Source organism: Symphodus melops (assembly GCF_947650265.1).
Source record: "Symphodus melops genome assembly, chromosome: 1".
Classification (NCBI taxonomy): domain Eukaryota; kingdom Metazoa; phylum Chordata; class Actinopteri; order Labriformes; family Labridae; genus Symphodus; species Symphodus melops.
Window position 1 is genome coordinate 29,993,647 of NC_136691.1, and position 18,659 is coordinate 30,012,305.

The following is an 18,659-nucleotide window of genomic DNA, read 5'->3' on the forward strand; positions in this document are numbered from 1 at the left end:
GTGGACACCTGTATGGACGAAATATTTTTTTGGTATTAAACATTTATCAAGCAAGCATCAAAAAAATCCTCTCTATGTGTGTGTGTGTGTGTATGTATGTTATACTGACCTCCACCACCATCCCCTTCAGGGTGAACTGCCCTGGCATCCCCCTGGCCTCTGTCCAAGCCTTTTCTGGGCTGAGCGGGTTCAATAGGAGCTGCCCTTGCTCCCACAGGTCAACTCCCACCTCAACAGGAACACTCCTGAAAACTCGTGTGGCTGCTGTGAAGTTAATGGCATATGGTGGGGCTGTCCCATGAAGGGAATATCCCCGGAGGACGTAGCCTGTACCAATTAAAAATTTCAGGCTGCATGATTCAAAGATTGTGACTTTTTTAACAGTCTCCCCGTCAATAATGATGACTGCCCTGTTTTTTTTGTTTACTGAGGGGAAAACAACCCCTCCCTCAAATACCCATGAAAGGGTTTTCGTTATTTGTTTTTCTAAAAGAAAAACAATGTGCAGGGGTGGGGGGTTAAAATTGGGGCCATGGCGTTCACCGCAGACAGCATCTGCATGAGAATAAAGAAAAAAGAAATGTAGTGAAAACATTTGAGAGAACGTTCAGTTTCAACATAAAAGTAGTAATCATTTACAAATTCATTTTAATTCTCTATAATTAATTCAATTCAATGAAAAACTTATTTGTCCGAAGGGAGACAATTCAAAGGCACAGTAAATCAATGACAATGCATGTTTCCGAAAATGACAAAGGAAATCAAGAGTATACAAAATGTGAATTGTCAAAATTCACTTAGCTTCATACATTAAACATATAGAATGAAAATTATATATGGATAATAAAAATCAAAAATTTTAAATACAATGAATTATAATTAATAATAGCTTAATTTAATGTTAATGTATACTATAGTTTAACATATATAATACTATCATTTCACCTATCCCTTTCTTTTCAGAACTCCACCATTTTGTGAATTCTTCATTACTACCGTAAATCTGGATTATAAACCCCTACATTTTTCTTACACTTCAAGCTCTGCGGCTTCTACTCTGGTGCGGCTTATTTATGGATTTTTCTTTGGGGACAATGAGCTTCTGCCGCAAAAACATTTGATGTGTCACATCGGATCTTAATATCAGTGCTTTTGCGCTTCATGCACGCATTCTCATCATGGAAAACACACGGAGAAATACATATGATGCAGCTTTTAAGTTACCTGGCTGTCAAAGAAGGAAATAGAGCTGCTGCACGTAAAGTTGACACTGACAGCAACAACAGAGACTGAGGAAGTGAGTAATGAAGTCATTGTGTGGCAGTGAATGGATGGACTTTTTCTTGTGAAATATATTACAGTCATCTTTTTCATCAGCCGTGTTACAGACACCGTCGGCTAGGCTTCGTATTTGCGGATGTTACCGATAGCCTACGTATTTAATTAAATGTTAAAAAACAAAGTTTTTGTGTCACGTCTTTCTGTGTAAATAACTCTGTTACAACGTGGACACCTGCGGCTTATATATGTACAAATACATTTGTTTACTTATTTTTAGCCGGTGCGGCTTATATCCAGGTGCGCTCAATAGTCCGGAATTTACGGTAATTCACAGCAGCCAGCCTGGCTTTCTTTTGATTTTTGTTGTATTTGTTTTCGGGGGGGGGGGGGGGGGGGTGATTGGCCAAAGCTACTGTTGCAACATCATTATTTTCCAGTGCCCAGAGCCTTGTCCTACTGTAATTTGTAAGACAGTCTTTTGCTAAGACCGTGTAATTAGCCAATGGCTGTGAAGATAACCTACACATAAATTGATATGACCATGAATCAACTTTCTGTTAATATGCTATCTTGTATGTGTCTTTCCACATGTAATCGTTCATAATACAATCCTCTCTGTTACATAAAATGTGGCAATTAATATAAATAGTTAATATATTGAGCCGTTAGGAAGATTACATTGGACTATTGTAAAATCAAACCAGTGTTTGTGTGAAGTGAAAAGACTGGCAACTTGCTTCATTTCAACTTTAAGTTCTAACTTTGTTTTCTTGTACTTTTCTCTATATATCAATATTACATGTCCTAATCTGTATTATATTCTTCATAATGAATACACAATAATATATACACAAAAGACAATCACGTAACATTTCTATCATAAAGGCTATAATGGGAAAATTGTGTACTTACCATTTTGTCTTGCTCGATGGATGACCAAAGATTGACTGATGCTCTTGTCATGGAAAATTTTACTCCGTGTCTCATATAATCTTTTATATAAGATGTATCTGAAATGTCTTAGAATACTACATAACACAGGGTATTAGGTGTTTTTTGTTTACCATCATTTCTCACCCTTTATTCTCTTTCTCACCGTTTGTAAATGTGGGAAGAGTCACCCAGACTCTTTCTCACTAGATTTCATCTCCTTCTCAGCCTTGGGAGATGGTAAATAGTCACGTAGACTCCCTTTCTCACAGCAGGGAGAAAGACCGTACCCTGCCAGGTGGGCAGGGGCCCTATGTGGCGTGATGGGGAGTGCTCTGTGTAATGTGTTAGAAATGTATAAGTGTTCATGTTTGCTTTGGTTCGGGACCTTTTTCTTTCTTTCACTCGAAAGGGAAGGGTCTTCGAACGCTGATTTTGCCTTCGAATAAATGTTCACTGTAACAAGAGATTTCTTGGGTTCTTTTCTTGAGTAGATCTTCTCACTCTTTATTCTCACTTTTTGGTATTAGGAAAATTCCACAACACTCTTCAGTAGTTGAGAGCAGGACAGACCGTTTATACTCGATTGGCTAAAGTTTGTGTTGCTATGTGAAAATAGTTTGTCCAGACAATGACACGAGCCAATCAAAACACTATCTGAAAACCCATGCTATCGAAGTTAATGTCACAGACTCCGCCCAAACAATAAATTATAAAAACTAATGGACGGGACAAGGTACCCTGTTTAGGGAAGCATTTATTTTTAGAGCTCCCCCTACTGACTGGCTGCAGTATAGGTCATAAACCCCGCCTCCTCAATGATAACTAACGTGACTTGGGTCAAACTGTTAAATTAAAATACTCGTCACATAATTTTTTTCCAAGACCCAATCTCTGCTGTGATCATTACATATCACCCTACATGGTGTTGAAGTGCTCATTTTTCAGTGTAATTATTTTAAAAAAGTTATTTCAGGTTGACAAACGGGATTTTACGTCATACATGGCGATGATTGACAGCCGTGGATATTGCGAAACGCTCTTGGTAAATAAGCAGTTTCGTAGTGAAGTAAATCCGAGACACCACGGAGCTTTCCTATTCAGTTTGTTCGTCTTTTTTTGAGCTGGTGAAAGCTGTTTTTTCTGCAGTAAACTAATGTCACGGACCTGTGGACTCTAAAGGAGCTTAGCATTTTTTACGGTAAGTAATAAAGTTTGATTTATGTGTCATTGCTTAAATTGTTATGAATGCTAACATGTTATCCGTCTAAGCTAGGTTACTTATCAGACATGATTTATCTTTTTCTTTTAATTTTTAATATCAGTTAACCTAATAACTGACATGCTGTGTTTCTTGATATTGTTATATCGTTTTAGTGAGTACAATTGTATTTACAACCAAAACATTGTAATTAAAATCAGCTCATAGATGTCGTTCATTGACTGTACAGTTATGTTTCAGTAAATAATAAATAGGTCTGGTAAAGTTTTTAAAAAAGTGTCTTGGACAAAAACAAAGCTAAATACTATAAATCTGTATAATTACTGATGTGTACATGTTTACAGTCTGTGTAAAGAGTGTGTTATACAGAGAGTTACATGTCACCATGCAGCCTGATATTTATAATACTGTATAATGAGGGACAATACGTCTCTAGATATCAGGATGAAACTAAAGTAAGCTCAGATTTAAGACACTGACAGAAACGTGAACACAAACAATCAGCAATGGTGGAATATAATATTAACCGAGCATCATGCTGCTTAAACCGTCAAAATATTCAGCATGAGCTTACACACACACTACCAATCCAATAATCACAAGTTGACCATGTTGTACATTTAATTATGCTTATTGATATATTGTGTTATAACTTGCCAAAACCTGACATATACCACAAAAACCAGCTGCTTGTGATAGTGGTGAGAAGGAGACAAACAGGCTCAAGAAAAGAGGCATAAAGAATAGGTATTTCCCTGTTTTCACCAACATATTATATATTGCATGTCCTTTTTCTCATGTTATCTCTGTCCCTGTCTCTCTCTCTCTCCCTTTTCCTCTTCCAGCTCGTCCTCTCTGGTGCTCCGCCCTCCAAAGCCTCCTGCCGCTGCTCTGTAAGACAAGACGGATTGGAGGACCTGACAGGGCAATTGGTGTGATCTTACACTGGACAGCTGTCTGATGTGAAACAGTGGGCCGAATGTCGCGCCTGGGCCACAGAGGATGCAGCTCGCATCTCCTGAGCAATGTTTGACAATTCATTCAAAAGATGAACTGAAGAACAGAGACGCTGTTTTTCTTATAAGGCACATTAACTTTTTGTTATATTTAGATTGATCTGCTATAAATTTAAAAAACCTGTGCATTCATTTGCGTCTTTCAAACCTGTATAACCCACAAAAACATTCAACACTACCATCACCTAACTGAACAATCAATCACCACTCAACTGTCTTTATGCGCATGCTGTCTTTAACAGTAACCTGCATTAAATGTTCAGCACTCGAGTGTTGATGTACTTTTAAAGCTATTTGTTTCCCAGCTGTGACTTCTGTCATTGCCCTACAAGAACATAAGACATTCTATGTTTTTACAGCTTAAAACAGTAGAGAAAAGGTGTAAATCAATAAAGAATTTATTTGATTTATAACACATAGTGTAAATAATGGTTCAGTTATAAAAGAGAGGCGGTTACTGGTTTGAATCCCTGTCTGACAGAATGTCTCTGTGTGGAGTTTCCATGCTCTCTTCCTTCCACAATCCAAAGGTGTTCACCGAGAGGAGAACAAAGTAAGGGAGACCATCAGGTGAGCTGGCAGGGGTATCTGTAGCAGTCATCTTTCTTCTCCCTTGTGTCTAAAATGAGGATAATAACAAACTATGAGATAAACATGTTAGACAAGACATACAGGACACAAAGAAAAAACCTTGTAATTCAATTATTAACATAAAAACTGTGATTTTCTTAATTTCTGAATGAACTACGTTTAGATAATTGACTTGAAATATATGGTGGTTTTATACTCATCTCTATGGTCGATAGATGTGTGTGTACGTGTGCGTGTGTGTATGAGAGATATTAACACATTAGTTTACAAATGAGCATAAATATAAGACCACACTTGGCTAGTAGCCTCATAGTCCCCTCTATGTAAGCTCAATGTGTATGTGTGTGTCTGTGTGTATATCTCTGTGTGTGTGTGTGTCTGTTTGTCTGTGTGTGTGTGTGTATCTGACTATCTGACTGAGAAAACGGGGGAAACATCTCCCCATTGAGTGCTTATTTTAAGGAGTGACATGAAGAGTTGGTGGCTGAATGAGCAGCTAATCACAAACAATTATAACAAATAATGTGACTACATTGTCACAATAACTGACACATGCAGAACATTGATTAATACAACAAGCATGTCTGCGGCTCATGCCGCTTAGCATTAGCAACATTAGCATATTGCGGCTAACGCCGTGTTAGAGTGCGATATATGCCACTGTGTTATTTTGGTAGGCACTACTTTATTATGCGTAAGGTTACGCGCTGTTTAAATAATAAAGGGCGGAGCCTCCCAGCACTCTGAGTTCATGCAGAGCGGGGCATAGCGGCTTCCAGCTAAGACAGAAACATGTCTCCTGTTTATTGTGTACTTGGTGATTAAGTTACTTCTGCAAAGATGTCAACCGAAGCCACGGACCCGGGAGGAGGGTCAGGTGCCTCCCGTGCTCCTAACCGGACACCCGCTGCAGATGAGCCAACAGGTTATGGGCCCAGGCAAGTCCCAAGTACAGCGATGCACGGACGTGGACTACCGCCGAGGTTCGACGGAGACGAAGCCCGCTACCACATATGGGAGGCAAGGTTTTTAGCGTACTTAAAAACCATAGGCCTCAAAGAAGTTATCCTGGGAACTGAGTTAGCAGCAGGGGGTAATGCGCAAGAAGCTGCGGAGGTCAGTAGGACTGCGATACCGCAGCAGGCCCCGAAAACAGACGAAGTAATGACCACTAACTACAAGGCGTCCAAACAAAAGTTTAAAGGACAGGAGAAGAGATACTTCAATGGAGAATGCTTTATTTGTGAAAACGTGGGACATAAAGCAAAGGACTGCAGAAACAAAGACAAAAAAACACACAGGAGAGTGGCTAATGCACAAAGTAGCAACAAGGTGGCCACCATTACAGACATTGGACAAGGCATTTCCCGCAGTAGAGAAAAGCATAAAACCGCGAAGAAAGAAGAAGAGACGTTTGTGCTCCGGGTGAGTGAATGGAAACCCCATGGCAAGCAGCAGCAAGGTCTACTCGTGGACAGCGGTGCCTCTGCCCACATCATGACCGACGAGGGAGCCTTCATCAGATTCGACGAGACATTCCAGCCCAAGAACCACATCATGCAGCTGGCGGATGGGACACGGATCACCGGCAGCGTCCTGAAGAAGGGGGACGCGCAGATTGAACTGAACGACTGCAATGGGAGAGTGGTGAGTATCAAACTTACAGACACCCTCCTGATTCCCGGTTACCCACAGAACATCCTGTCTGTGGAGGCAGCAGCTACAAAGGGAGCAAAGTTCAACTTTGAGAAGGACAACAACAAAATGATTCTTCCTGATGGCACAACATGTGAAATAAAGGTAAAGGACAGATTGTATTACCTGGACACTGTAACAGAGACTGATGTAAACAATGAGGACTCCTGTAGTGCATCTTTTGATCTGAAAACTTGGCATGAAGTGATGGGTCATTGCAACTATGGTGATATAGTAAAACTAGAAACGGTTGTAGATGGTATGAAAATCAAAGATAAAACATGCAGACCTAATCAATGTGAAACTCGTCTACAGGGTAAATTTTCCCAAAGCAGGAACAGACAAAGTGATGTAAGGGCCAAAGAGCCATTAGAGCTGGTGCACACAGACCTGGGTGGGCCTATTGCCCCAGAGTCATTTGAAGGGTACAAATATGCGATCACTTTCACTGATGATTTCTCCGGTGCTATTTATGTGTACTTCCTTAGGAACAAAAACAAAGCAGTTGAGGCAACTAAGCAGTTCTTGGCAGACACAGCACCTTATGGTAAAGTAAAACGTCTGAGATCAGACAATGGAACAGAGTTTGTTTCAGGAGAGTACCAGTCGTTACTGAGAGACAATGCTATAAAACATGAGAGGTCAGCGCCCTACTCCCCCCATCAAAATGGGACAGCGGAGAGGAACTGGCGTACACTATTCGAAATGGTCAGATGCATGCTGATTGAATCAGGTTTACCTAAAGAATTGTGGCCTTATGCAACCAGGACAGCCGCAGTCATAAGGAACAGGTGCTACTGTAAGAGAACAGGGGAGACGCCCTATTTCCTTTTCACTGGAAAAAGACCAAATTTGTCTAAAATGAAGAAGTTTGGTTCAGAGTGTATGGTGTATGAGCAAAACAAGAAAAAGCTAGACCCAAAAGGCAAAAAGGTAATCTTTGTTGGTTTTGATCGACATTCACCTGCTTATTTGGTTTATTTTCCAGAGACAAACAAGGTTCAGAAACACAGACTGGTCCACTTCATTACGAAGAGCGTGACTGAAAGTCATACACAGACTGACACGGACAGACCAGAGGACCACTGCGTAGAGTGGGTAACAACACCAAGTCAAACTAGTCAGCCACTGCCCGAACAAATAGAGCAGAAAGACACAGACACTGAACAAGACACAAATTCGGACAGTGACACAGAACTTACCACTGACACACAGACTTCACGTACAACAGGTAGAGTCAGAAAGAAACCTAAATACTTGGAGGACTATGAACGTGTAGTGCAGAGCAGCGAGTTAACTATTGACTATTGTTACCGAGCTACAGTTGGGCTGCCACAGACCTATAAGGAGGCTATGGCATCACCAATTTCTGAAAAATGGAAAAAGGCAATGAAAGATGAAATGGCTTCATTTAAAGAGAACAACACCTACTCACTTGTACCGTTACCAGAGGGTAGACAGATAGTGGGGGGAAGGTGGGTATATGCTCTCAAAGAGGATGATAAAGGGAATGAGACATACAAAGCCAGGTATGTAGCAAAGGGGTATAGTCAGGTAGAGGGACTTGACTATTCTGAGACGTTCTCTCCAACAGCCAACTTAACGTCACTACGTGTGCTGATGCAGCTGGCTGCACAGCATGACCTGACACTAAACCAGATGGACGTTAAGGCCGCATACTTACATGCGCCTATTGATTGCGAAATATACATGGACCAACCCGAAGGTTTTCAGGTTAAACCCAAGAATGGTGCACAATTTGTGTGTAAGTTAAACAAATCAATCTATAGACTTAAACAGTCTGGCAGGAATTGGAACATGATGCTCCATGAATTTCTGATTGAGAGTGAGTTTGTACAGAGCCAAGCAGACCATTGTATCTACACTAAACTGTCTGACAAAGAAAAAGTGATTTTGTTAGTGTCGGTCGATGATATAGTTGTGGCTGCAAGTAATGAAATGTGTCTAAGAGAGGTCAAGGAGAAACTGAAAAGTAAGTTTAAAATGAAAGACCTTGGACATCTCACTCATTTCATTGGGATTGATTTCACACAAAAAGAGGGTACTGTAAAAATGAACCAGTCCAGGTACATTAACAAAATACTGGAAAGGTTTGGCATGGCTGAGTGTAAAGCCAGAGCCACTCCTAGTGAAACCAAATGTGATCTGATTCCAGAAGGGGACCAAACTGACCAAAGAAAGTACAGAGGAATGCTGGGTAGCCTCATCTACATCATGACCTGTACTAGGCCTGATATCAGCTGGATTGTGAGTAGACTGTCACAGTACATGTCCGATCCCAGAGAGAAACACATGACCGCTTTAAAGCATGTGTACAGGTACTTACAAGGAACTAAGGACTATGAGTTGTGTTATAACAAGTGTAACACTAAACTAGAACTGATGGGATATTCTGATGCTGACTGGGCCAACGATGCTGAGGACAGAAAGAGTACTACAGGCTATTGCTTTAGTCTAAGTCAGGATGGTGCTATTGTTTCGTGGAAAACAAAGAAACAACAAACAGTTGCACTGTCAACATGTGAAGCGGAATATGTGGCATTGGCAGCTACTGTTCAAGAAGCACTCTATCTGACTCAAATACTAAAGGACATGGACCACAGTTTTGAGCAGACAACAACAGTGTTTGAGGACAACCAAGGGACTATACGCCTTGCGAAGAACCCTGTGAATCGACAAAGGAGCAAACATGTGGACATTAAGTACCACTTTATCAGGTCCAATGTATTGCAGGGCAAAATTATTTTGGTGTATTGTCCAACTGAAAATATGGTCGCAGATGTGTTCACAAAATCTGCCACAAGGGCCAAAATTGAAAAGTTTTGTTCTTATATGTTTGGCAACTAGTATTGTGATCAAAGTGAGTGGCATCATCGAGTGGGGGTGTTAGAGTGCGATATATGCCACTGTGTTATTTTGGTAGGCACTACTTTATTATACGTAAGGTTACGCGCTGTTTAAATAATAAAGGGCGGAGCCTCCCAGCACTCTGAGTTCATGCAGAGCGGGGCATAGCGGCTTCCAGCTAAGACAGAAACATGTCTCCTGTTTATTGTGTACTTGGTGATTAAGTTACTTCTGCAAAGATGTCAACCGAAGCCACGGACCCGGGAGGAGGGTCAGGTGCCTCCCGTGCTCCTAACCGGACACCCGCTGCAGATGAGCCAACATTTAGCATTAGCAACATCACAATCACCAATTCCTGTAAGTTGAAGATCCGAGGATCTGCACTCAGCATGGCTCAGTCACTGACTTTACATCTGCAGGTTGAGGTGCACAATGACTACAAAAACCAGGCTTCATGTATTTTGAGATGTATGTTGATGTTTACAGCATTTTACCTGCATCCGCTCTCCGTGTTAGCGTCCCACACGTTCACCCACCGGTGTGTGTTGAACTCTCACGGTGACGCAAGTATCGCGAGATGTGACTAACGGAGTTCACAGCGAGATAAAACAAAATAAAATAAATACATTTTATTAGCTGGGTTACACGTGTGTGTGTGCGTGGGTGGGGGTGGGTGTTTGTGTGTGTAAGTGCAATCAAGAGTACCGTAAATTCCAGACTATTGAGTGCACTTGATTATAAGCCGCAGGTGTCCACGTTATAACAGAGCTATTTGCACAGACAGACGTGACATAAAAACATTTGTTGAACTTTTAATTAAATACGTACTACCGGTAACATCCGCAAATACGAAGCCTAGTGGAAATCCTTGATGGAACAGTGTCTGTAACACGGCTGGTGAAAAAGATTTAATTCTTGTGAATTGTAATACATTTCACAAGAAAAAGTCCATCCATTCACTGACTCGGAATGACTTCATTACTCACTTCCTCCGTGTCTTTTTCATTGTCGCTGTCAGTGTCATCTTAACGTGCAGCAGCTCTGTTAGCTTCTTTGACAGCCAGCTCGATCGCCTTTAACTTGAAAGCTGCATCATATGTATTTCTCCGTGTGTTTTCCATGATGAGGGTGCGTGCATGAAGCGCAAAATGACTGATATTAAGATCCGATGTAACGAGGACAAATGTTTTTGCGGCACAAGCTCATTGTCCCCCAAGAAAAATCCATAAATAAGCCGCACCGGAGTAGAAGCCGCAGTGTGCGAAGTGTGACAAAAAAGTAGGGGCTTATAGTCCGGAATTTACGGTAAGTGCAGTCAGCTGGGTAGCGAAAAGTCTCCCTATTCAGTGCTTATTTTAAGGGATAAAATGAAGAGTTGGTGGCTGAATGATGATTTTATGAGCAAGAGGAGAAGTAGCTGAACGCGTTGATGTAATTTTTATGTCCGGGATCCAAGAAATGTCGGAATTACAGCGATGTAAAAACTGAGAAAATTTTCGTGTTCTTCAGACATGTTTGCTTTCGTTTTAATGGTTTCGAATGGAGAGTTTTTTGGACCAGCTTTGAAGCTCACAGTGTCCAAACCGTTGCTCCGTTTGTCCTGAAATCCTAATGTGAGCGAGAGGACAAGTTTTCCTACGTTTTGAGGGTAAATGTAGTCATGTGGTGTGAAAATTGTGGTCGCTACAGCAATTTCTTCGGGAGATTGTGAAAGAATCTGAAAACTAAGCCGCACTCTAACGATGATGTCACCCACTCTAACTGGGAACCTCCCACCACATAGACACCCATACAAAAACGGGGAAGAGAGCAAAAAACAAAACCAAACATTTGGAGGTATAGTTTAAAAAGTATAAAAGATAGCAAAACAATGTAAATGTAGTAAAAGTAGTGGAGAAACGTGTGAACGTTTTAAAGTAAAAATGAACACAGCAAAAGTTATAAGGCTGAGAAAAAGGTGGAACAGTGGAAAAAAATCCCATTCATTTCAATGGGGAAAAAAATTGTGAAAATTTGTGAAAAAAGTGAAATAACTTCAAAAGTAAAAGTAGTAAAAACGTGAAAAGATATAGCCATAAAGAGCAGAAAAAGCTGAACAGTATGATAGTTGAACGGTGAAAGTAGCACAAACGGTGCAAAAGTAGAAGCGAAGCAAAAAACGCACGGAAGTGGAAGAATAAGCGGTATAATAAAGATTTGGATAACAATAGTGTGAATGCTTTGAAGCATTCACACTGATAAGTATAAAGAACTGGATAACAATAGTGTGAATGCTTGAGCATTCACACTAATTATCCATCAATAATATTATTTGGGTTGATTAAGTAATAATGTAACTAAACATGGCATTACAGTTAAAGTAATCAGTAATCATGACTCAGTAGTATACTTGGACTTTTGATTTAAAGAAATTCAACAGAGGATGAGACAGGAGAGAGATATGAAGACCAGGACCCAGTTACATACAAAGGCCAGAGTCATTCTCTCTCTCTCTCTCGCCACAACCTATACCAAACACTTAATATACAGGTATAGAGGTAAATTCAAAATAAATATATGTTTTGCATGTTATTAGGTAGATCATTTTGACTTGGTCATTTTATAAGTAGCTCCCATGCTGAAAAAGGTGTGAGCACCCCTGATTTAGAGTCACTGAAAGCCAAGTCAGCTGGCTAATACATGGATGAATCAAACTCCCCAACAACTGTCGGGGCAGAGAAGGTGGCTTGAAAGTGGCGTACGTCAGTCCGTTTCAGCTCAGGCCAGAGCGCACATCCATGAATCTGGAAAGGAGCCGTAATCCCACGCCCTTTCTGCTTCTGTTTGAGCAGTGTGAAAACGGAGTGATTTTTTTTCCGACCGTAACACTTGTGCCATCTGTAGCAATTCCCACCATATGTTTGATGTCCACGCCACATTCACTCAGGATAGAAACAATAGCATCTGATATGCCTTGAGCATCAGCACTGAGAAGATCAACAAGCCCCAAACGTGTGTTTCTGTGATCGGTACTTCACACATATGCAGAGGAGCTTGTTAACTGATGTCTGTGGTTTCGTCCAGATAGAGAGAATATGGAGACTCCCCAATATCTTCCTTTAACTTTAATTTCTGCACACTCAATGTATCATTTTAACCATAAATATTAAACAATGCCTACACAAGGCTCTTATATTAAATCAGTATTTCTAACATTTAATTGTCCCAGGTATGTTACATTAGTAACCTCTAGTGTAATTATAACTAAATGCATAACAGTGAAATACAGCCTGTATTTATTTTATTTTAGAATAGCAGTATCATGTTGGAGCAGAGAAGGCACAGCATTTGTTTCTAATAACTTCAATGAAATAAAACAATTCACAGAGATATTAAATAATGTACAATCCATTAGCTGAGGTCTTTTTTAGTACTGTATTTTCCGCACTATAGGGCGCACTGGATTATAAGGTGCACTGTCAATGAATGGTCTATTTTCAAACTTTTTTCATATATAAAGCGCACCGGACTATAAGGCGCATTAAACAAAACAGTCAGTCAAACTTTATTAAACACATTCACAATAAACATTGTTCAAATGTTAATGAGCGTACCGTACTCACATTGACTCCCAACCTTGTTCTGTTGTAACACGTAAAAAAAAACAGTCTAATGTCGTGACTGATAGCTTTGAGTTTGAAGCATAGACTGTAAAAATAATGGACGGGACAAGGTCCCCTGTGAAGTGAAGCTTTTTTTTTTAGATCGCCCCCTACTGACTGGCTGCAGTATAGGTCATAAACCCCGCCTCCTCAATGATAACAGACGGGACTTGGGTCAAACTGTTAAGTTAAAATACTCGTCACATAATTTTTTTCCAGACCTAAACTCTGCTGTGATCATTAGATATTATCACCCTACATGGTGTTCAAGTGCTCATTTTTCTGTGAAGTTTGTTTTAAATAAGTTATTTGAGGTTAAAAAACGGGATTTTACGTCATACATGGCGATGATTGACAGCCGTGAATCTTGCGTAGAGCTCTTTGTAAATAAGCAGTTACGCCGTGAAGTGAAGCCGGGACGACATGGAGCTTTTCTGTTCAGTTATTTTGTCTTTTTTGAGCTGGTGAAAGCTGTTTTTTCTGCAGTAAACTAATGTCACGGACCTGTGGACTCTAAGGGAGCTTTGCAGTTTTTTCGGTAAGTAATAAAGTTTGATTTATGTGTCATTGCTTAAAGTGCTATCGAGCGAGCTAACATATTAGCAGTCTAAGCTAGTTTACTTATCAGGTATGATTTATCTTTTTATTTTACTTTTTAACATGAGCAAACCTTAGAACTGACATGCTGTGTTTCTTGATATTGTTATATTATTTTTGTGATTGGAATTGTATTTAAAACCAAAACATGGTAATTAAAATCAGCTCATAGATGGCGTTCATTGACTGTACAGTTATGTTTCAATAAATAATAAATATGTCTGATAAGGTTTTTAAAAAAGTATCAAGGACAAAAACAAAGATAAATACTATAAATCTGTCCTGTATCATTACTGATGTGTACATGTTTACAGTCTGTGTAAAGAGTGTGTTATACAGACATTAACATGTCACCATGCAGCCTGATATTTATAATACTGTTTAATGAGGTAGAATATTTCTCTAGATATCAGGATAAAACTAAAGTAAGCTCTGATTTAACTTCTGTCTGATTGAAGAGACTGACAGAAACGTGAACACAAACAATCAGCGGTGTTGTACATTTAATGACGCTTATGAATAAATTGTGTTATAACTTGACAAAACCTGACACAGACTACAAAAACCGGCTGCTTGTTTTGGTGGTTAGGAGGAGACAGACTGGCTCAATAAAAGAAGGCAGAAAGATCACGTTTCTCCCAAAATTATATATTAATGTTTTTTATTTTGCATCTATAATCATTAATGAAGATTGTATGTCTTTTAATAGGTATTTCCCTGTTTTCACCAACATATTATACATTAAACTGAGGATTTTCTCTCTCTCTCTCTCTCTCTCGTCCTCAGAGGATTGGAGGACCTGACCACTGCTTTTCTTACCAGGGCGTTTGGTCTGATCTTACACTGGACGGCGGTCTGATGCGAAACAGTGGGCAGAGTGTCGCGCCTGAGCCACAGAGGACGCAGCTCGCACGTCCTGAGCAATGTTTGACAATTCATTCAAAAGATGAACGGAAGAAAAGAGAGGCTGTTTAATACTGAGGTTTTTCTTATAAGCAACATTTTGTTTTTGTTATTTTTAGATTAATCTTCCATAACTTTAAAATACTGTGCACTCATTTGCCTCTTTCAAACCTGTATAACCCACAAAAACCTTAAATACTACCTCCATCTAACTGAACAATCAAGTGAAAGAAAGTAGCTTAAAATACCACACTATGTTTTTAAGCACAATCTGTATTTCTTAAAGTTACAAGACTAGTGTTACATTTCATGTGATTGAATAAAATATAATAATGTAATTGCCTTCTCAGTCGTGTCTGTATCATACCACTCTACTGTCTTTATGTGCATGCTGTCTTTAACACTAACCTGCATTAAATGTTCAGCACTCGAGTGTTGATGTACTTTTAAAGCTATTTGTTTCCCAGCTGTGACTTCTGTCATTACAAGAACATGAGACATTCTATGTTTCTACAGCTTAAAACAGGAGAGAAAAGGTTTCAATCAATAAATACTTTATTTGATTTATAACACATAGTCTGAACGGTGGTTCAGTTATAAAAGTGAGGAGGTTACTGGTTTGAATCCCTGTCTGACAGGAGTCTCTCTGTGAGTAGTTTGCATGCTCTCTTCCTTCCACAGTCCAAAGGTGTTCACCGAGAGGAGAACAAAGTAAGGGAGACCATCAGGTGAGCTGGCAGGGGTATCTGTATCAGCCATCTTTCTTCTTCCTTGTGTCTAAAATGAGGATAATAAAAAAACAATGAGATAAACATGTTAGACAAGGAAAAGAACCAGAGAAAAGGTCCATACAAACAGAAACCTTAATGAAACAGATTCATTTACCAACTCCACAGTTATGCACAGAAACACATACTCTGTAAATGTACATAGAACTGAAGTAACTACTGACAGCAGATATAACTTTAGTACTATGTGCACCACTACTTTCTATCATACAACATATTTTCACCAGCATATGTTAGATCTGTACACAGCTTATGTTGCTAACTTAGCTAAAAATAGTTCGTTTTTTGCCAAAAATAAAAGGTTTAATAACCCACAGAGTTAAAGAAGATAGATAGATAGATAGATAGATAGATAGATAGATCCTGAGGGAAATTCAAGGCATCCAGTAGCAATAAACAAGACATACAGGACACAAAGAAAAAACGTTTAAATTCAATAATTAATATAAAAAAGTGTGATTTTCTTAATTTCTGAATGAACTACGTTTAGATATTTGACTTGAAATATATGGTGGTTTTGTACTCACCTCTATGGTCGGTAGATGAATTTCTCTCCGTAAAGATTCTTAAGTTCTTGGCGTAGCTGGGCTGCGTAAGCTATCAGAGCGGTACGCAAAGTGGGCGGGGCGTGTTGCCAGGGCTCCTCCCGCCGGACCCTACTGCGCAGACTCTGGTTGCAAAATTCCAAGATGACAGCGCCCATGAGGGCCGTAAAAAAGCTTCACGAACGTAGAACGGAAACAGCTACAGTCCACACCCACTGGTTTGAAGTCCTTGTCGTCAGCGTGTCCCTTGAAAGGTGCCATGGCTGTAATGTTATGGTGAAGCATGTTATGGTGTATTACTCCGCGACGCTCCTTACGAATTACCGTAATCCATATAAAAGGCGCTCCGGATTATAAGGCGTACTGTCGTTTTTTGAGAAAATTAAAGGCTTTTAAGTGCGCCCTACAGTGCGGAAAATACGTTATCTAATTTTTGTTACATTCAGATTTGTCTGCTATAGCTCAAAAATACTGGACGTTGATTTGCCTCTCACTAATACATATTTTGCCCTTGCAGTCGTCCTGCTTTCCGTCCAAACTCTCCGTCACGTAGACACGTAGGAAAGCCTGACTGAAATAGTGATGGGAATTCCGGCTCTTATTAGAGAACCGGCTCTTTCGGCTCCCAAGTTGATGCTTAAATTCATTCATTACCAACAATAATGTAAAAATATGCACAATATGAACTACTAATGTAAAATCACAGTATATTAAATGTTAATAATAATAATAATAAATTCTATTTGTAAAGCACTTTACATTTTAAAATCTCAAAGTGTTTAAAAGGATAAAAGGGTAGTTAAAAAAAAGTTACACAAAGCCTTTTCTAAAAAGATGAGTTTTTAGGCTTTTTAAAAAGCAGCTGTAGCCTGTGGGGCGTTCAGGTGTTCAGGGAGAGTGTTCCACATTCTTGGGGCAGCAGCAGAAAAAGCCCAATAACATGCTTCATTTTATGTAAGCTCACCAGTGTGTAAAGTCATCAAGCTGATTGACCTCTAGCTATGCTGAGCTCCACACTTGTGTGTTGGAAACAGGGATGATGTGAATACGGGAACAACAGTACACAGGCACAGACAGCCTGAGTGCTGAAGTCAAAATTGAAGCATCACCCTCTACAACGTAGACCTTTCATGCAATAATTTACAGTTCACGTAATGCACATATGGTTCAGAAAGGTTGACCTCACAAACACAGCTATGGTAAAAATAATTACTCAGGATACAATGTTCAGTGCTTCATTACAGGGCACAATATCTAAATCATACTTGCAAATTGAAGGATATAAGTTGCTATTGAATCCTTTTCCTAAATGTTGTCAATAGAAATCTGACTCCTCTAAATAATTCCCTCAAACCTCTGCGCATTCTTTTGATGGGATGAGAGGAATGACTGGAGGCGTAGCTTTCAGGTTAACAGAGTTTATTAACCCGATGAATCAAGAATAGAAGTTACAGAGTCTCTGGGTTCAACACTACGCGTCCCTGACAACAGACAGATGCTGGATCAGTTCACGAAGTCTGAGCCCCGACTATCTTTCCCTGAACCCTTTTATCCACTAGACAGAGAATATCTAACCAAATTATGCATTCAAGAATGTGCGGTTTCCATCCTCCGATTGGGGCAACTTCCAAATTATGCGTCTTCGGATGAGTGGTTCCCCTTTTCTCATTGGTGCATCTACTCCTGAATCCTTTCACCTTCTGTAGGGGAAGACACATCCTACCTGTCCTGTTTCTTATCACAACCTGACATCTCGTCTAGTAACTAATTCTTTTTAAGGAGAATACAATTTAGGTAATTAAGAATCAAGGCTCACTCAACCTATATAAAAGTGGGTGAGTGATTAACTGTTCAGGGCCTTAAACTAAACCTATGTTTGAGTTGGTGAGTGATTCAGTTTAAAGGGCTGCATCAAACACATGTTGGAATGTGCACTCACTTCTGCAAGCCCTCTTCACACAAACACCTTACTGAAAAGTATGACAATTTTATTAACACACACAAACCTGGAATAAAACATGATAAAATAACTGGTATGATATAAATGTAAGCGAACATCATTCAAACTGTAAATATCAAACCTTTCCTTTGGACCGGGTGATGAAACTTTATTGCAGTAAACACTTTGATTATAAGCAGAAAAAGGCCTAATATTCTATCAAGATTCAAACGTGTTAAACACATTTAGACACTAAGGTTAAACACATTTAAATGATTGTAAAGGATTCTAGCTGGTATGTAGCTTGTCTAAAGTAATATAAATAATAATACTCAGGAATGACATAACTAACAAAAGTTGGTTGAGAAAAATAAAATAAAGGCACACAGCCTGTCATGTGTGGCCTGTGTCCCAGGTCTTCCATGTCCCAAGGTCTACAGATAGTCATGCTCCTGCAGTGCTACCGGGTGCACAAGTGGAGCAGAGAGCAGCCCTGCCAGTCGGTTTCGCTGGCCATGTCCGCTTTGTGGCCCCGTCACTGGACGTGGTGGATCAACAACAATGTCCTCCACAGGCTGGAGGACATCCCCTGCTGTGAGGCAGATGTTGTGCAGCACTGCACAGGCAGTGATGACTGTGGGGA